This window comes from Rosa chinensis, chromosome 6 (assembly GCF_002994745.2).
Source record: "Rosa chinensis cultivar Old Blush chromosome 6, RchiOBHm-V2, whole genome shotgun sequence".
NCBI lineage: Eukaryota > Viridiplantae > Streptophyta > Magnoliopsida > Rosales > Rosaceae > Rosa > Rosa chinensis.
The window spans coordinates 18606038-18626438 of NC_037093.1; the positions used below are offsets into that span (position 1 = coordinate 18606038).

Sequence of the window (20401 nt, forward strand, 5' to 3'; positions counted from 1 at the left end):
AGCAGCATGGTTTTCTTCTCAATCTTTATCAATGCTTGTCTGATGGCAGCCCAGCGCCTATGCCGACCTTTGTTTTGGAACAGTTTTGGCTTGAAGGCTAGATAGAATTGGTCTTGCCGATTTTTGGATTTTTGCTGTAGATCTGAGGTGGATGCATGGGCACCGTCACAAGGGGAGGCTTTGGGCAGTTTAGCTGGTTTGAGCTTCTTCTAGGAGGTGGCAACGGCTTGATGGCTGGCATCTATATAGCATCAAGATGTTAGTGGCTATAGTGGTGGTGTCAGTGGCACCGAAGTGGTGGCTGGCGTGCTTCGACTGTCTGTACGGGATGTTAGAGGCTGACTAGGTCAACTGTTGAGCATTGGGTTGGACTTTCTTGGGACCATTAGGCTACGACCCTTCTAATTAGCTTAGGTTTTCTTCGAATTCCTATTTCCTTTTTTTTGTAGGGAACTATGCAGTTTTTGTGTTTTTAGGTGCCTATTTACTATGTATGTTTCATAGTTCATGAGCTCACTTTAAAATAAGTGAGCACTGATTGTTTAATGGGTGGTGGTAGCATATCACATCCTAAACTTGCCTAAAGATGGCAAGGGAAGGTATGTATCGTGCCATTTTGGCTTGCGTTGAATGAAATTGATCCTTTTCATACAAATACACACACACACACACACACACACCAATTACTTAATGTACACCCCCTATATTTTTTTGTCCTCAAAACTTTCATTTATACCCCTTCTTATTAATAAATAAATAAAAACAAAGAAGAATTCACAAAAATAAAATGAGAATTAAATGCTTTATATATCAAAATATTAATTAAATATTTTCTTAAGGACTAAATTTTCTCCTAGTCTTCATGATACAATCGACCTCTCTTCAAGATTATATATGAACATCAATGGCAGATGAAATAATTGTAGTCCACATGAAGAATTAACAAGCAACTAAATTGGTTGAAGCATATTGAAAGAGGTTATAAAACCATCAATAAATCTTGGATAAATGAATACATCATCATCAATCACTTCGTTGAGTTCGTTCGCAAAACAACTACCATGGCTTATTCTTTACCGACTTTAATATTTACCATGACTATATGGATCATGAAGATATAGACAAATATTGAATCTTTTAAAATCTTAAGAGACATCAAGATTTTCAACTTGAAGAACAACAAAGTTCTCGTAAGAAAGTTACTTTATTCAATCTTGTAGCGATAGATCATATTACCAACCTCATTGATATGAAAGAAGGAAGGTAATTAGTAATTATCATATTGATATGTGCCGGAATTAATTAGCAATCAATTCCACAGTAAATCAAAAAACTATAGTTAAAGATTGTATTAAATTAAAGTTTATGATATATAGCCGACCTAATTTTTTTTATCATTTATTTATATAATGAAGATGGGCATGATGGGAGTTTGACGAAAAAATACGACAAAAAGAATATAAGGGATGTGAATTAAGTAATTGACGGGTGTATGTAAAATTTTTCATATATATATATATATATATATATATATATATATATATATATACAAATCCTATATAGAGCGAGGCCTCGCTTTGAAATTTCAGAGCGAGGTTAGGGTTTAGGGTCACTTTTCGGTCACATATCCACATCTCAACCGTTCAGTTTTTAGGTACTAATGTATAGATCATCTCTGCAAAATTTCAACGAAATTGATGGTCTTTAAGGTATCTAACTCGCTTAAACCAATGGACGAACTGAATCTGTCAAACCTGAACCGTACTAGCTTTAAGGCAGTTATCAATGCCTTGATAACCATCAATTTGGCTGAAATTTTGCAGAGATGATCTATACATTAGTACCTAGAAACTGAACGGTTGAGATGTGGATATGCGACTGAAAAGTAACCCTAAACCCTAACCTCGCTCTGAAATTTCAAAGCGAGGCCTCGCTCTGGATAGAATCTGTGTGTGTGTGTACACACACACACACACATACTACTATAAATGAAAGCCAAATTTTGGTGTCAAATGCTCACCAAATTCTAAAATGTCATTTATGCCATTTGAATAAAATAAATTTATTAAATATTTAAAAAATACCCACAACGTCATTATGATAAAATACTAAAATCAAATAAAAAGAAAAGAAAATGAAGTGGGTTAAAAACACAATTTCAATCTAAAAGTTGCTCAGAGAAGTTTCCATAACTTTTTTCTCTTTAGATGTTGAAATTTGAGACCTAAAAACAAGAAGTTCCTGTTATATATAAATTGCAATATATAGTTGGAGATGTAACCAATGTTTGAATCCTACATTTTTTATTTCTTTTAATTTTATTGTATCCCAGATTTACTCATTTTTATTCCTCGTATATAACTATAGTAAGAGCATAAGACAGAATGTTAAAACATTTGCACCAAATGAAATTAGAACGGAAATCTGAGGTGAGATAGATAGTTTAATTCTTATGTCGCTCTCTTCTCTCTCTCGAGAAAAACCGTACGGTCGTAATCGGCCTTGAGTGGCAGCGGCGGCAGCACTGCAAATTTCCTGACTCTCGGCAGAGAGGTTTCTCAACCACGTTGTGGCTCTGCACCTTAGATTTGGAAGGGCGGCGACGTCTCTCTTTCTTCTCCCTTCCTTGGTGACGTCGAGGTTTGGCTTCGACGTCCCTTTAATCTATGTTTGGATCAGTTTTGTCTTCTGGATGAATCGGATATTCTGAAGGCAGCCATCTCGGCTGAGATGGCGCGAGTTTCATTGCCTTCTGATGTAGGACGAGAATGGACCCAGTTTAGCCAAAAAACCATAAAAGTAAAGAAGCGGTGTAGAATCAAGAAGAGTGATTGGAAAATAAGTAACTCTCGCGTAATCAGGTTACTAGCCGCTGGAATATTCAAGAAGATTTGGTTTTGGACTTTTCGGGTTTCTCGTGCGAAAAGTCAAGTTTTGATTTTGAATCAGATTTGACTAACTTTTGGCCAGAATGTCCGTTTGAAACGCATGATACCTTTCCAGAATGGGAACGACGAGATCTTCAAGACTCACTTTAGTGAGCCCTATCAGATTTAGGCCAAAATGTATCGTCTTAATTATCCGATTCGTGATTTAATATTTTTAGGTTAGTTTTACATTCTTTTTATTTTAGGTTTTCTAGTTTATTTTGGATTTGTTTTGTTTTAATCCGTGGGCTTTAGGGTTTCATTGTTAGTCGCCCTAGGGTTTCTTTTCCCATATATAAGCAACCTTAAACGGCTGCAGAACTATCTTTTATCATATTATCAATCAAAATTGAGAGTTTTCTCTTTTATCTCTGGTGGACTCCAGAATCTTTGTTTTAGGTTTATTGCTTGTAAACCTAGGGTTACTTCCGCCCGCGTCTCCTTCAACCTCGTCGGCGGTAGGCAGTGCAGCGCCTTTCACTGCCGTTGTGTTTGGGTTAGGTGATGTGGGACAGAGACTCGATGATGATTGGGTTGTTCAGGCCGGCTTGGGCTCAGATCTGATCAGATGGGATTGTTTGATCTTTATCTTGGCTGAGGACGAAGTGATCGGTGGTGAACCGGTTTCCCCTTTGGCGGCAAAGATTGCAACTGGGCTACAGTTAGACTGTGAAGGTGATGATGGTGATCTTTCTCCTATGCTGGACGGTGGCGAAGGGAAAGGCAGTGGTGGTGGTGGTCCTACTGAGGGTGGCGGCTGTTTGGTCGCTAGGAATGGTAGGGTTTGTTTCTGGGCTCTAAGACTGTTGGGCCTGGAGTGGACTTCTGCTCATGGTTGGGGTCTTTGGGCTTGCTTTTGGACGGTGGACTTCCTGTGTGCTATATGGGTCTCTTGTTGGGCTAAGTTTGATTGGGGATTCTCAATTTCGGCTGCTCTGATGAATGAAGATGGAGTGGATGATGATACGTCATTCTCTACTCCTAATTTTATTTAATTTTTTTTATATCTTAGTCGCAGAAACCAGTAGCTCTGAGGGTTTTTTATTCCTGCTTCGGAGTTTCTAGGTTTTTATTTGAAATAATGGTGCGTGGACTTTCTAAAAGGTGGGTGTACGGGGTATACTGGGTTCTTGTTCTTGTTTAGAATAGGAATCTTAGGGTGCTCTGAGGAACAATTCTTTTTGTCGACCCCATACGGGTGTTTCGTTTTTGTACTGCTTGCTGAATCAATATAATGTGCTGACCTCTTTTGATCAAAAAAAGAGAGCATAAGACAGATTATTTCCACAAAAAAGAAGAAGAGAATAAGACATATTGGTCCTAAAAGATTAAATTTTTTTAAGAATTAATTAAATCATAAGGGTAATTATGACAATCATAAAATAAAATTTTATTAAGAAATTAAAATAAACAAAACAGTCTCACACAATCTTATTTTTACTCCAACTATCTTCTATCTGCCATAATTGTTTTCTTCCATTACATTTCACAAAAAATATATATATAAAATTACTTTCCACACCCTATTTTTCTTTCCCACTATCTTCTTCTACAATTATTGTTTCCTTCCATTACGTTCTAGTTGGACCTCCAACTTTTTTCAATTATTAATAGACTTTGCCAAGTCATATGAAAAGACAAATAAGGACAAAGTGAGAAAAATAGGAAGAAAAAAACAAACAAACAAACTCTTCTTACCTCCCTAAATATAACATTCAATTAAATTGTTTTTTTTTATTTCCTCTGGAATTTCCTTATATTACCATATAGTTTTATAATTTACCTAAAATAAGTAAAAATAATAATTTTTATACATGGCCTATCATTTAATACAAAAATAAATTCAAAACAATCTGATTTAAAATTTCCTTAAACTAAATTCATTGAATATTATGATATTTTTATGATATAGTTATTACTCGATCTTCCAACTCAAAACCCTTGAAATCCTTCTTTTAGCAAATTCAAAATGATTCCAGCAACATATCAATATCGAGAACCTCTGATTAATTTTGGTGGAGGAGAGACCTACTCATAAGAGAGCAATATCATGTGATTATGATTCATCATTCTTCTCATGGTTGAAGATAGAGATAAAAAGTAGGGTAACATATTGTTGTATCACATGCTTAAAGGTGTTTTGGTAAAAATAAGGAGGTCTACTTAGGGCATCTCCAACAGACTAGCTATTTCAACAAAAAGTTATAAATTTGGCTAATTTGAGATAGTTTTAGCACTCCAGCAGAATAGCTATATGAAAGTCAAATTTGGCTTTTGCTAAAATCTCTAGCTAAATTTAGCTAGGGAGGAGAGAGAAAATAACAAAAAGCTAAACACTCCACGTTCAATTTTTTTAGTTTAGCTAACACTGCTGGAGGAAAAGCTAGAAATTTACTACATAAATTTAACTTTTAAATGATTTAGCTAAAAAAATAGCTTTTACTGTTGGAGATGCTCTTAGCTTTTCAAGTATTTTAAAAAGTAAATTAGAGGTGTACTAAGTATGGGAGGTCCAAATAGCAAATTTGGAGGTCCAACATGAAAAAAAAAAAAAAAAACTTTTTGTTTTATTTTATGTGGGTTTGTAGGGTACGTCCGTACGTGTGACACTCTTTGGAGGGAAACAATCGTATAAGAGCAAGGAAACAACAACATATGAACTTGCCAAGTACGGCTGTAAAAATGTTACTTTTTCAGTCGGTAAAAAGATAAATGGGATTTACGCAAATAGAAAATGTTAATGTAATTAAAACATACCAAATATAATTATGAATTCTCATACCGGATAGATTTGATTTTAATGCCCGTTGTTTTTGTAAAACTGGTGGTACGCACACAATCGCCTGTTGTTTTCGTCAAAACCACTCGTTCTCGAACCTTCCCATTTGCCTATAAAAAGAACCACAATTAGTCTTCTAATTTGTGCACAACATCTCCAATTATCCAGATACTGATAGAGATAGAGATAGCATTTGAGGCATCTAAGTGTCGTGATGAAGAGAAAGATGATGTTGCAATCGAAGAGGTTGATGATAAGTAAAACTTTTATTCATCGAATCAATGATCTACCAAACGTCCAGTTTAGAGGTACAATCAATATCCTAATTTAATCATCATTTCTCTCGAGATAATCATAACTATTGTTTTGTTAAAAATGATGTCAAAAAAAAAATATATATCTTTGTGTTTAAATAGTTTAGTGTGCCAACTCTTAGACCAAGGTTTTGATAATCCGTAACCAAGCGTTTTTATGACATTTTTTCATTCTTCTATTAAATTTTTTTGTTTGTTATGTCATTTTGTCAAAGGCTTTTTTGTTTTGGTCATACACAAGTGCCCATAATACTATTATCTACGTTTATACATTAATACATAAGTACACAATTACGAGAGAATATAACTAATATCAAATCTAGCTTCGTTGGCCCATGGAGTGCAAGACGAGGAAGTATCGGTGCTTCGCCTAGACGTGCTGCCAGAGCTGACGAAATTATTGCCAAAAAGGGGAACGGTGTAGATGGATGCACAGGATCGGGGAACCCAAAATTCAACGCAGGAGTGTGGTAAACAATCTTGTTTTTCAACAACGTATTGGCCTCTAGGTTGTCTCCAATTCCTTCTATTGCATTCAACCTTGCTAGTCCAAGGTCATCATATTCTTCGTCTAGCTAGTCTCTACATGTAGTGCAGAAACTAATAATTAATTAAGATGTCATCACACTGATCAAACCAAAAATAATAACAACAATTTCAAAATTTGTGTTTGATCAGTGTGACGGCGTCTATTAATTTTTGGTTTCTACATTACATGTAGAGTTGGGCTAGGCGAAGAATATGAGGACCATGGACTAGCAAGGCTGAATGTAGGGCTGTCAATTCCGACACGACCCGATAACACGACTCGAAACCAGCACGAAATAAAGCTGGTTGAACCCGCACGATTAAAAAGCGGGTCAGCCATGGGTCAACCCGCCATGACCCATTTAATAAATGGGTCGGCCACGGGTCAACCCACCAACACGAAGTGAACCCGTATAACCCGATTATGCTATACTTCATCCTGAAATTTTAGACGTTCAGAGTATTTGATCATAGGATTAGACAATTTGAAATATTTTTCTTTATAATTATTGGATTTAATTATTTATGAATTATATATAATTATTTATATTATTCGTCTTGTAGAGTTTTTAGTGAATTTGATCAATGTATGCATTTTTTTAGTTAAATGGGTCGCATTGTTAACCTTAAATTGGTCCTTTTGTTAAACACGACACAACCTATTTATTAAATGGGTTAAGCGGGTTGGAAACGGGTAACCCGTTTAATAAATAGGTTGGGTTTGGGTTTAAATTTTTGACACGATTATTAAATGAGTTGGGTTTGGGTTTGTATTTTGCGACACGACAAATATCTTGACCCGACACGAACCCAACCCAACACGACCCATTGACAGCCCTAGCTGAATGCAATGGACCAAGTTAGAGGTAACCTAGGGTCGAATCCTTTGTTGAAAGATAAGATTGTGCACCACACTCCCGCGGTGAATTTTAGATTTTTCTTATCCTGTTCATCCATCTACACAGTTCTCGTCTATGGTAATAATTTTGTCATCTCCGACAGCACGTCCAGGCAAAGTAGATAAGTTTCCAGCACCGATCTAATCTCGAAAAAGAGAAGAGTCAAGAAAGGGTTGTCATCAACGGAGATGAAATCACTGAGGTACTTATCAACTTCGTCAAGGTCTCTGACAATGAAGCAAATCCTCAAAATACTTCAACTTGAAGAACAAGCTAGAACAGCGCTCCAGGCTACACACCCATAATCAATATTTTGCAATTAATAAATGTAGAACTTATTAATATATAATTAAGAAAAAAAAGACTAAATTAAAGATAAATGTCGATAATCGACAATGACAGTACACAATTCAAGCACAATATATTGTCCTTAATTAAAACTAGCCTTCTTCATACATACTCTGCCTCGGTAATAGTTTTTTTTTTTTTTTAGAAAATATTGAATGGAATAAAACAGTTATCGCAGAGAGGAGATAGTAGGAAAGAAAAGTGGGTTGTGAGATCACTTCTTTTTATTTTTCTTAATAAAAAATTATTTTATAGTTGTCATATTTACCCTTGTAATTTAATTTATTCTCAATTTTTTTTAATCTATTCAGGTTATTTCTGTTAAAATTATTTATTTTGGCTAACAATACTTCTTTTAAAAGTAACTAGTCTCCAAACACACCATATGAGTGTGGAATTGATAACTACATGGGCCATTATTTCACAGAATGTGGAAAAAAAATGCTCCACCTTTTTTGTTTTTTATTTTTAGTTTTTTGTTTAATTTCTTTTCATTCTCTTTTACTTTGTGAATTGGCCTTTTTGTCCTTCTCAAATATTTCAGTTCAAAGATTTTTTAATATTTGAGGGATATTTTAGTAAAAAAGTTCTGTTTTGGTTGACAAATTTTTTTATTTTTTTAAATAATATTGAATAGATATGAGAGAGAACCGCATATGTTAATTGCGCTCGTGGATGGCTGTTTGTCTAGCTATGTAATTCAATTCATTGAGCCGTAGCTGTCGATTCGTTTTGTTCCCCATATTTACATGTTTAATTACTTGAGGACTTCTACGTACCTATAAAAACTTAACAACCTTTGTTGATACAGGGGCTTGAATTTCATACCTATGGAGCTGAATCTTCAGAGAATCTAGGCATCTAGCATCAAAAGGAGCTGATGAGAATGTGCTGAACGCAGTTGTTCCCGAACCATGTCGAAGTTCTATGACAAGCCATCGAACAGCTTTACTCATCTGTTCCAATCGAACTGCACTGATGGGTGGGAGACCAGTTGCCATAGTCTACCCAGACTTTCCTACCACGTACAGGGCCGGTTGCCTCATCCATCAGACACTCTGAGCCAATCCTTTGCTTCACAGACTCCACAAACTCCTCTGCTTGATCACAAGTCACTCTGAAAAGTTTCCACTTCTGCTTAAATTAAAGCTCTCTAGAGCAGTATCCGTGGCTGTTGTTTTTTGGCCGCAAGAAGTTTCCGTCGGTTCGAGCACATTAGCTGTTACAACAACAAACTCTTGGCATGCGTTGTTTAGAAGATCCACAATGTTGTCCATCTTGCGGGCCAATCAGCTGTCAATATTAGTAAAATGTTAGGGAACTGTAACTAATTGAGACAAATGCGAAAATGTAAAACCATAAACATGCATATATACAAATGAGGTAATGGATCGGTAACCTTACTTTCTATATGCTTAAGACCAACAAACAAAATGCACAAAAAGTAGCTGTAGTTGTTTTCTTTCACAATGGAACCTCGAAATTCATACTAACTCAGATCAAAGTTCAAAAATCTTGTTAATTTAATCCTGGGTAGACATTACACATTTCAAATTTTTTTTATTGTCAAGTTACACATTTCAATTTAGAAGTCCATATTGTAAAGATCACTATAACTTCATACAATTAAACAAAAAATGAAGCTAAAAAAGGGCTTTAATTATAAGACAAATGGAAAACCAAAATTTGGCATTGAATGCTCACCATGACACTGAATTCAATCATAAGGACTAACCAGATATTGAGGCAACAAGAAGCTATGATATACCCTAAACTATGATATTAGACATCCATGAGGCAGAAGTTAAACCCTAAACTATGATATTAGACAAAAACAAAAACAAAAAACCTAGCCTAGCCTATGAGAGAAGCCGAACGAAGAGTCAACAAGCACAGAACTGAGGTTGCACTTTACAGGTTTGGGGGTGGAGAACTGGGGTTGACGAACTAAAGAAGGGAATTGAGACAAGAAATAAGGGCCACGGTGTGTTCGGTTTGTTCACATTCATCAGATCGGGTTAAAGTTCCATAAACCCTAAACCACACTTTTGGTAGGAAATTCCACAACCAGCCAAATTAAGGCATCACAGAAGGTTGCGACGGAAGGTTTAATCCAAGAGATACTTACCTCAATTCAGAGTTCTTTTGCAAGTTTGCCTCACTTATTTTTATTCAATATTAATGCTAAACTCTCATCCTAAACGAGCATGACACGAACTCCCCCATTATAACATTTAAGTTCATAGAAGTGAGAAGTAAGAAGTGAGATGTGAGATGTGAGATGTGATAACGCATGTGTAAAGAAATCCTTATGCGTTGTTTTTTCGTAAATGTTGCAAAGCGAGATAAATACAAACAAGAATGATGTAGTGAGACTCTCCCAACAAGCGTAACACAAAGGCCGAATCAACAGAGAACAAACATTACGGGAAATCCAGCACTGAACTAATTACTATTTTTTCTAGGGATATATATATAGTACTCGTGCTGGTCACTAGAAATGATCAATCGTAGATAGATGAATGAAGAAGGTCCAGGGTGCTCAATCTAACTGTAATACTGGACTATAGGAATCTCCTAACTTGTTGGAGACTCTTAGCTGTACAAAAAGTTGACTATGTATATAGCTCATACACATCAATGCAAACGATTCATTCTGCCTAAATCATCTTTTCTTTAGGAAGTAATCACAATTAATACATAATTGTTTTTGCAGTTTGCCGATTTCAGTTGAATTTTAAGCTTGTTTAGGATGTAATTAATGAATCTTTTGAGCAAACCGAGGTGAATGACATATATAAATTGGCCGTTATCGACTCTTGCACCTTTTACTAATCACATGAATTAAGAACTTACTCATCCCTGGTGAAAACTGAGAAGGGTGACTTCAGTGGCTCAAGCAACAATGGGTTAAGAACTTGAGATAGACCATCTGGGTATGGTCCATGGCAATGCCCAATGCAGGCACGTACTTCGGAGTTTGGATCATAATCAGAAACCTTCTCCTCCTCAAAATTGCACTCAGTCACTTGCAATGTGGTCTTGATGAGTGTTAAGCTCGACAACTGCCTGCTGGCGTTTCTGGAAGTCAGCGGACTAGAGGAGGATGGGCCGGCACTCGCTTAATTAGGATTGCGACAGACTTGGAAAATAGGTCAGACCGGTGAATTTGGGCAAGGAGCCAGAACACACCACATTCCAAACAAAAGCAGCTAAGGCCAGGACTACCTTGGCTTCACATGAATAGGTGGAGAGCTAGTTGAGTATTGCCAGAGAGAGAGGATACGTAGCAAACATACCGTTAATGGTAATTCTTTAACTTAACTATAACGTTGAGAGTAGCGCGAACTTAAGCTTAAAATATCATTTAAACAATACAGAAATAAAATATTAGGTTCTTCTCTACCTATTCACGCTGGCTTAACACCCTTTTTAATACTCTATTCAAGCTACTCATATTTTGCTTGCAAGTTTCGTATGAAAAGTATGAAACTTCAGCAATTTCTACCCACTGTTGATAACACCACCTCAATCTAACAAACTGATAGTATGTTAATGTTTTATATTCTTCCCAGCTCTATAAAACCACTAGAACTCGACTGATCATGCCACACCAAACATACTTGACATTGCATACAATTAAGTACAATTGGCAGCTTCAAGAATGGCGAAAAGCAACAACTGATGGGTCAGTCCCTCCTTAATTGGAGGAGGAAATCCATTTGGTGGTTTACTACATGAGGAAAGCATTATTTTCTGTAGCCTTGGTGACCCATTGAATGCAAAGAAGGCTAGTTGCTATATGAAAGAAAAGTTGGTGCAGTAGAGTTTGAAAGGTAAGAAACAAATTAACCTATAAGCATAGGTTGGAGGTGGCAGCAATCTTTGAAGATGGAGGAGACATGCATTAATAAGCATGCAAGCGTTCAATCATGAAATAAGGGAGAAAGCTTGACTTTGCTTCCAATTGCATGTTACGTGCATGAATTGCATGGTATATATGTGCATGAAGCCATTTGCCTATATATTGGCATGAAAGATTGCAGCAACAACTAAGGCAGAATCCAAACTACATAGAGTTTGTGATAGTAGTGAGATCCTCACTTGAGAGATTAGTGAGAAGAAAATTCCTCTTGAGAGATAGTGTGTGTGATAATTACCACTTTAGCGAAGTTTAGTCTGTGTTAATTACCACTTTAGTGAAGTTTAGTCACTAAAGTGAGATCGTTTCTTGTCATCCCATTATTTTACATAGTGGAAGAGAGTACTACGTACTACTGCCCTGAGGATTTAGGCACATTTGCTAAACCTCGTTAAATATTGTGTCTTTTTGGTTTATCTGTGACTATTTCCGCAAATCACACGAGGGGTAAGAAAAGTTAAGACCCTGGGATAACCAATTATCCATCAGCCTAGTATTATGGTGGCCCTTCTTTCCCAACAACAACTTCAGCTGGCCATTCTTACTTCTGTTCTCATGTTTAGTTGCGTTCTTTTTCATTGCAGCCAAAGCTGCATTGAAGACCTACCAGTTCGATGTGAGTGCTTCAGGAACCTGAGCTTCCTCTAGTGCTTTTGCTTACACTTTAACAAAACCGTACGTATATGTTTTTCATTTATATGCAGATTCAAGTAAAGAATGTGAGCAGGTTGTGCCATCCTAAGCCAATTGTTACAGTTAATGGGATGTTCCCTGGACCTACAATCTACGCTAGAGAAGGCGATACAGTTCTAGTTAATGTTACCAACCATGCACAGTATAACATGTCAATTCATTGGTAAGACTTGTCAGTGTTAAGGCATAAGGATATTATGATAGGGTGCATATATGAACACAACCTGTGTTACAAATGAAACATCTGGTGGATTTATTGTCCAGGCATGGTCTAAGGCAATATAGAAATGGGTGGGCAGATGGACCTGCTTAAATAACACAATGTCCGATCAAGATAGGAAACTTTTACACCTACAATATGTCAATCAAAGGGCAAAGAGGAACTCTATTGTGGCATGCTCACATATTTTGGCTGAGAGCCACTGTCTATGGAGCAATTGTCATCCTGCCCAGACACGGGACTGGCTTTCCTTTTCCTCAGCCTTACAGTGAAACTAATCTCGTTTTAGGTAAGTTTGAGTTATATATTGTTAGCTCTCATAAGTGCCTTGCAGCTTTTTCTTGTACTAAATGATATTCACCTATATATCTAATTACAATGATTTTTTTGAAAACGACATAGGAGAATGGTGAAATAATGATGTTGAAGAGGTTGTTAATTAAACAAGGGAACAGACTGGGATTGCCTCCGACAATGTCAGATGCACATACCATTAATGGAAAGCCAGGGCCGCTCTTTCCATGTTCTGAAAAAGGTAAGTCAAATCGTTCATGATGTTGGCGTAAGTCACTCTCCATAATTGTAAGAATTGTAGTATAATTAGGATTGTATAGTTAAGGAGAATATTATGCAGTTAAGGGGGAAAATATCACGGTGTAATTAGTTTAATTTCTATTAGGATTATATATGCTTTGTATATGTATTTCATCTTTGGAGAAGATCAATACATCAGAAAATTCTCAATCTCTTTGTTCTGTTTAACTTGGTATCAGAGTAGAGATCCGTCTGGACTCTGTTCATTTGTTTCAGTTGCAAATTTGTCTTTCTACTCTTTAAGAGTTTGTCCTTTGTCTTCGTCCTCTGTTCCTTTTGCCCTAAAATCCTAAAGTTTGCAACACCTTGCTGTCAGCCTCTCCTTCCTTAGATGTGTTAAATTTTGTGGTTTGTGTTACTGTTTGAAGAAGAAGAATGGCTTTGTCTCCTCAGAGTGGAAACCCTCAATATTGGCCCAATAATCAAAGGTACCAACCAAGTCAGAATTATAACAGGGGAATAGCTTCATTCAACAGTCAGGTGACTTGCAACTATTGTAAAACTGTTAGCCACTACAAGAGTCAATGCCCCAAGTTGCTAAGACTCAACTCCAATAACTCTGGTTGGAAAGCTAGTAACAATGGTAAAAAAGGCAAGGCCGCAATCCAACTGGTGCAGAAGCAAGAACCTGATTTCTATGATGTGGAGGGCCAAGATCAAACTAAGGGTAATGTTTCCCTAACTTAGGAAAACCGAGGTAAAATTGGTGTTGCTTTAAATGTGTCTGGCTTTATTGGTAGTAACACATGGATACTTGATTCTGGTGCGTCTGATTATATGACCTATGATAAGTCTTTCTTTGTCACGTTGTCATCTCCATCCATAACACATGTCTCTAACGCCAATGGTGAGTCCTTTCCGGTCTTACGAATTGGGTCAGTCCATGTTACACTATCCATTACTCTTTATAATGTCCTCTATGTACCCTCTTTGTCTCATCATCTCTTATCTATGTCTCAGTTAAATACACAAAACAAATGTTCTGTAACCTTTTATCATATGTATGTTATCTTTCAAGATCTGTGCACTCGGCTGATAATTGGCAAGGGAGATCTGAGGGAGAGACTGTTTCACTTGGATTGCAAGTACGGAGGACCGACACAAGCACCTTCAAGTCTACAAAGTCCTGTTACCCTAACATTGAGTTCTGATCGGATGAATCGATTGTGGTTGTGGCATCGCCATTTAGGCCACCCATCTTTTGGTGTCATGAAGAAGTCAATGCCTTCTCTCTTTTTAGGAGTAAGTGATTCTAGTCTACATTGTGAAACCTGTACTCTAGCCAAGAGTCGTAGGTTTAGTTACCCTTCTAGCTTCTAGTCTAGTACAATACCTTTTGAATTAATTCATTCAGATTTATGGGGACCTTCCAAACATTCAACTCTTTCAGGAATGCATTATTTTGTTTTATTCATCGATGATTTCACAAGATTAACTTGGGTTGTTTTGGTTAAATCCAAAGGATGCATTTTTCTCTACCTTTACAGCATTCCATAATATTGTTGGTACCCAATATGATGCTCATATTAAGGTCTTTTGGTCTGATAATTGGGGGGAGAGTTTGTTAATCATTCATTTTGTGATTTCTTCCAATCTCATGGAATTGTTCACCAAACCACTTGTCCACAAACATCAGAACAGAATGAGATCTCTGAACGAAAGAATCATCATTCATTTCGTAATTTCTTCCAATCTCATGGAATTGTTCACCAAACCACTTGTCCACAAACACCAGAACAGAATGAGATCTCTGAACGAAAAAATCGTCATTTGTTAGACATGGTTCACGCCCTTCTTGTTAGTGCCAATATGCCTAAATACCTTTGGGGAGAGGTAGTGTTGTGTGCCTCCCATCTCATTAATCGTCTCACATCTTCCTCTCTTCAAGGTCGTATTCTATTTGAGGTATTGTCTAGTTATGTCTCTATCCCATCTCTTAATACCCTTCCTGCTCATGTCTTTGGTTGTGTAGCCTATATCCATCTTTATAAGAACCAACGTTCCAAGTTAGATGCAAGGGCTCTCAAGTGTGTCTTTGTCAGGTATGAGACTCATCAGAAAGGATACAAGTGTTAGCATCCTCCCTCTCAACAATTTTATGTCACCATGGATGTGACATTCAGTGAGGACACATGCTGTTTTTCACCTTCTACGACTCATAGTCAGGGGGAGCAGGGTATTTTTTTATGAAGGACAGTACCAAACAGGGCCAACGATTGATCACTTTATCCCAAATGATTGATCGTTCAGTGAAGAGGAAACGTCCAGTGGCCCAATGATCAGCCTTCCCACTACAGGCACTCTTCCCTTTCCAGCCTTAGATCTCGACAAAAATGCAACTACCGAACAAAGCATTGTGAGTTCCGAAACAGAAAAAACAATTGCCGAATCGTCTACCCTTCAAGATGAAGCTCCTAATCATTCAGTCTCTCTCTCTCTCCATTAATGGTCTCCCCTATTCAATCTTCATCTGAGGTATGTAGTAGTTTGCCTTTGTCCTATAACCTACGTTTGTCTAATATTGTTTCTCTTTTAATTGATTCTACACATGTTTAAACACGAGTCTTACCAGAACGGTCCAATTGTGGTCAGCCTCCTAAGAAATATGAACCAAATTTGTGTGTTAAGACCAAATATCCTGTAGCTAATTATGTGTCTACTCATAGGTTGTCTAAACCATAGGTAGCCTTTATGAATTAATTATCTTCCGTGTCACTTCCTAGTAAAGTGCAAGATGCAATGAAGGACGAGAAGTGGGCAAAAACAATGGATGTGGAGATGGATGCACTTGAGAAAATCAAACGTGGGAGTTAGTATCACTACCTCATGGAAAGAAAACAGTTGGGTGTTGATGGGTGTATATAGTGAAGCACAATTCAGATGGTTCGGTGGACAGATATAAGGCGAGGCTAGTAGCGAAGGGTTATACCCAGAAGTATGGCGTGGACTATGATGAAACTTTTGCACCAGTAGCAAAGATCAATACAATCCGGGTACTTTTGTCTCTAGCGGCTAATCTTGATTGGCCTCTGCAACAGTTTGATGTTAAAAATGCCTTCTTGCATGCTGATTTGAACGAAGAAGTATACTTGGACTTGCCTCCGGGATATGGTACTTCCACTGGACTCAAGGTGGTGTGTCATTTAAGAAAGTCCATGTATGGCCTTAAACAGTCTCCATGAGCTTGGTTTAGTTGATTCACGACTTTCATAGGGAGGATTGGGTACTGGTAGAGCAATTCAAATCATACCCTCTTCCTTAAGCATTAGAAGGGTAAAGTTACAACTTTAATTATTTATGTGGATGACATGGTGGTGACGAGTAATGATCTTGAGGAGATTAAGAAGTTGTAGAGTGCATTGTCAGCAGAATTTGAAATGAAAGACTTGGGGAGTTTGAAATATTTCGTGGAAATTGAAGTCACTAGCTAGAGGAAAAGATTGTATTATGTTGAGCCAGAGAAAGTATGTCTTTGACTTATTAGCAGAGACAGGTATGCTCGATTGCCAATCAACTGACACACCCATTGAGCAGAACCATCGATTAGCTGAGTATCCAGATCAAGTACCCACGAATAAGGCAAGATATCAGAGATTAGTTGGAAGATTAATTTATTTGTCACACACTAGACCAGACTTAGCTTATGCAGTTAGTGTTGTGAGTCAGTTCATGCATAATCCTAGTGAGGCTCATATGGCAGCTGTAGTTTGGATCTTGAGGTACTTGAAGTCTACTTCTGGAAGAGGGTTGGTGTTTTCTAAGCATAGGCATTTGGATGTTTTGGGGTATACATATGTAGACTGGGCGGGTTGTATAATTGATTGACAGTCCACTTCTGGATACTTTACGTTTGTAGGTGGGAATTTAGTTACTTGGAAGACTAAGAAGCAGAAGGAGGTGGCCCGTTCTAGTGCTGAAGCTGAATATAGAGGAATGGCTCGTGAAGTTTGTGAGATGTTGTGGTTAAGGCACTTGTTGGGGAATTTGGGGTTTAAGCAAAAAAAGTGATGCCCTTGTTCTGTGATAACAAAGCTGCAGTTGAAATTGCTCATAATCCTATCCAACATGATCGCACAAAATATGTGGAGGTTGATAGACACTTCATCAAAGAGAAGCTGGATCAACAAATCATCTCTTTTCCTTTCGCACCTATTGAGGAGCAACTGGCTGATCGACATTCTTACAAAGACAATCTCTAGCAAGGCGTTTTATGACTCATTTGACAAGTTGGGCATCTGTGATCTGTATGCTCGAACTTGAGGGGGAGTGTTGGCGTGAGTCACTCTCCATAATTGGAGGAATTGTAATATAATTAGGAATGTATAGTTAAGGAGAATATTATGTAGTTAAGGGGGAGAATATCACAGTGTAATTAGTTTCCTATTAAGATTGTGTTTGCTTTGTATATGTACTCCATCTTTGGAGAAGATCAATACATCAAAAAATTCTCAATCTCTTTGTTCTGTTTGACTCATGTCATGCAAATCTAGGCCAATGCATTAACCACTGAAAATAGTATTGCGACAAACATAAAGTATGAGAGTACGTGATAAGATGACATTTCAATAAGTCAAACTGATAACTTGGTTAGCATTGAATTCTTTTCATAACGCAACTATTTGGACTGGAAATTTTGCATTCTCACTTCTCATTTTAGCTATCTCAGATACCTTTGCAATGGAGGTTGAACAGGAAAAGACTTACCTGCTATAGATCGTCAATGTTACTCTCAATGACGAGCTATTCTTTGCAATTACTGACCATAACTTGATAGTGGTAGAGGTTGATGCAGTCTATACCAAACCATTTACATCTCAGGCACTACTAATTGCACCAGGCCAGACAACAAATATTCTTGTTCAGGCAAACCAAGTCCCTAGCAGATACTTCATGGCTGCAAGGTCATTCATGGATGCACCTCTCTTTCCATAGACAACAAAACTGCCACGTACTGCAATCCTACAATATAAAGGCATCCCTAAATCTGTGCAGCCAGTCCTTTCCCAACTTCCAGCACTCAATGACACAGCTTTTGAACTGAGTTATAACTCCAAGGTGAGAAGCCTAAACACAGCATAGTACCCAGCAAATGTACCTCTTGAAGTGGATAGACATCTTTTATTCACAATTAGTTTAGGAATCAACCCATGCACTACTTCCCTGAATGGAACACAGCTCATTGCTTCCTTGAACAACATCACTTTTGTGATGCCTCAAATCGGGCTGCTTCAAGCTCATTACTTCAACACCAAGGGTGTATTTTCCACATATTTCCCTGACTGCCCGCCAACACCATTCAATTATACTGGTTCCCCAAGCCCCCACCCACCGCCAACCTTGGAACTAAACTAGGCACCCAGCTAAACAAGATCGCCTTTAACTCGACAATAGAGTTGGTGTTACAAGATACCAATTTTCTCACTGTGGAATTTCATTCAATCCACCTTCATGGTTACAATTTTTTCATTGTTGGGACCGAAGTTGGTAGCTTTGACCCCAAGAAGGACCCAGCTAAATTAAACTTGGTGGATCCTCCTAAAAGAAACACCGTTGGAGTTACCATGGGTGGTTGGGCTGCCATAAGGTTCAGGGCTGACAATCCAGGTGAATACATCAGAATAATCAAATAACATGTTGCAATAAACTGCAAAGCTTAAAGTTACTTATAGTGCAAATTAAATTTGTTTTTTACTCAGCTTAGAGAACTAATTATTTGTATTCAAGATATTTTACTGACCCATTGAACAATATTTGATCATGTACAGGTGTGTGGTTCATGCACTGTCACTTGGAGCTGCATACTATGTGGGGAATGAAGATTGCCCTTGTGGTAGAAAATCCTGCCTCCACCTGCAGACCTTCCTGTTAGAGTTTGAGCTTCAATTTGTCATGAACAAACCACAATCAATTAACACAACTTTGATGTTTGATTGAAAAAGTGCATTAGTAGTTTGAAGCATGAACTGATGAACAAAATACAACAAACTTGTGTGCTTCTATTTTGATCTAGTTCCTTACTTTTACATCAGTTATCTCTTCCCTTATATAGGGTACAAAAGTTAACCTAAAAAATATCTAGATGAGCACATTAAACTAGATAAAACAAGTACTTTTCTCACTAAATATCAAGCTTAAATTTAGTGGAGAAAACAGTGCAGCAAGTTGCAGGAAAATATCCTTAACTGTAGCTAAGTATTCTGCAGTTAATTCACTGTTGCAGTTTCCTAGTTTAATTAGGAAATCATTAAATCCAATACTCCCTCTTAATGCTTTGCTTCTTCATTCCAAGTAGACCTCTGAGGTATTCAAACCTCTCTCTTGGTAGAGCTTTGGTAAAGATATCTGCAACTTGGTCTTCAGTATTATAGTAGACCAAATCCACCTCCTTCTCTTCAACTGCATTCCTCATGTAGTGAAACTTCAAGGCAATATGTTTTTCCCTACTGTGATACATAGGGTTCTTGATTGTAGTAATTGCAGACTTGTTATCACATAGAATTGTTGTTGCAGTATCTTGTTTTTCACCAAAATCTTCAATGACTCTTCTAAGTCAAATTACTTGAGAAGTAGCAATACATGCTGACACATATTCAGCTTCAGCTGTAGATAAGGCAACTGATTTTTGCTTCTTTGAAGCCCAAGATAATACACCAGTTCCTAGTGTGAAAGTGTACCCAGATGTACTTTTCAAATCATCAACACTACCTCCCCAATCACTATCACAGAAACCAAAAAGTTTTGGTTTCACATTCCTCTCATACATAATACCAAATTCGATGGTACCTTGAATGTATCTCAGAATCCTCTTTGTAGCTCCATAGTGTACTTTGGTTGGCTTGTGCATAAATCTGGATAACAGACTTGCATCATACATCAGATCAGGCCTTGTTGATGTCAAGTAAAGCAAACTTCCTACTAAGCTTCTGTACTTATATAAGCATTTGCAAGCAATATAATTAGCTATAATGAGCCACGCTCATGATACAGCTAGCAGTACCAACTACCGCCAATTGTGTGACCTACGGAAACACAGCCAAATAGGCTACCGCTTGAGCCCCGACTCACCCCCAGATCACTGATGACACGGCGCCACGCGCCGTGTCAAGTTAGCATCAGAAGCTCCAGAAGCTGGGAACTGAAGCATATCAGTCTCACATCGAAAACAAGGAAGAGGTCA

The 20401-nt window shown here is 37.5% G+C and overlaps 1 pseudogene; it reads left to right on the top strand.

The window, feature by feature from the left end:
- Positions 1-586: 586 nt before the first annotated feature.
- Positions 587-19093, top strand: LOC112170985 (annotated as a pseudogene).
- Positions 19094-20401: the final 1308 nt, after the last annotated feature.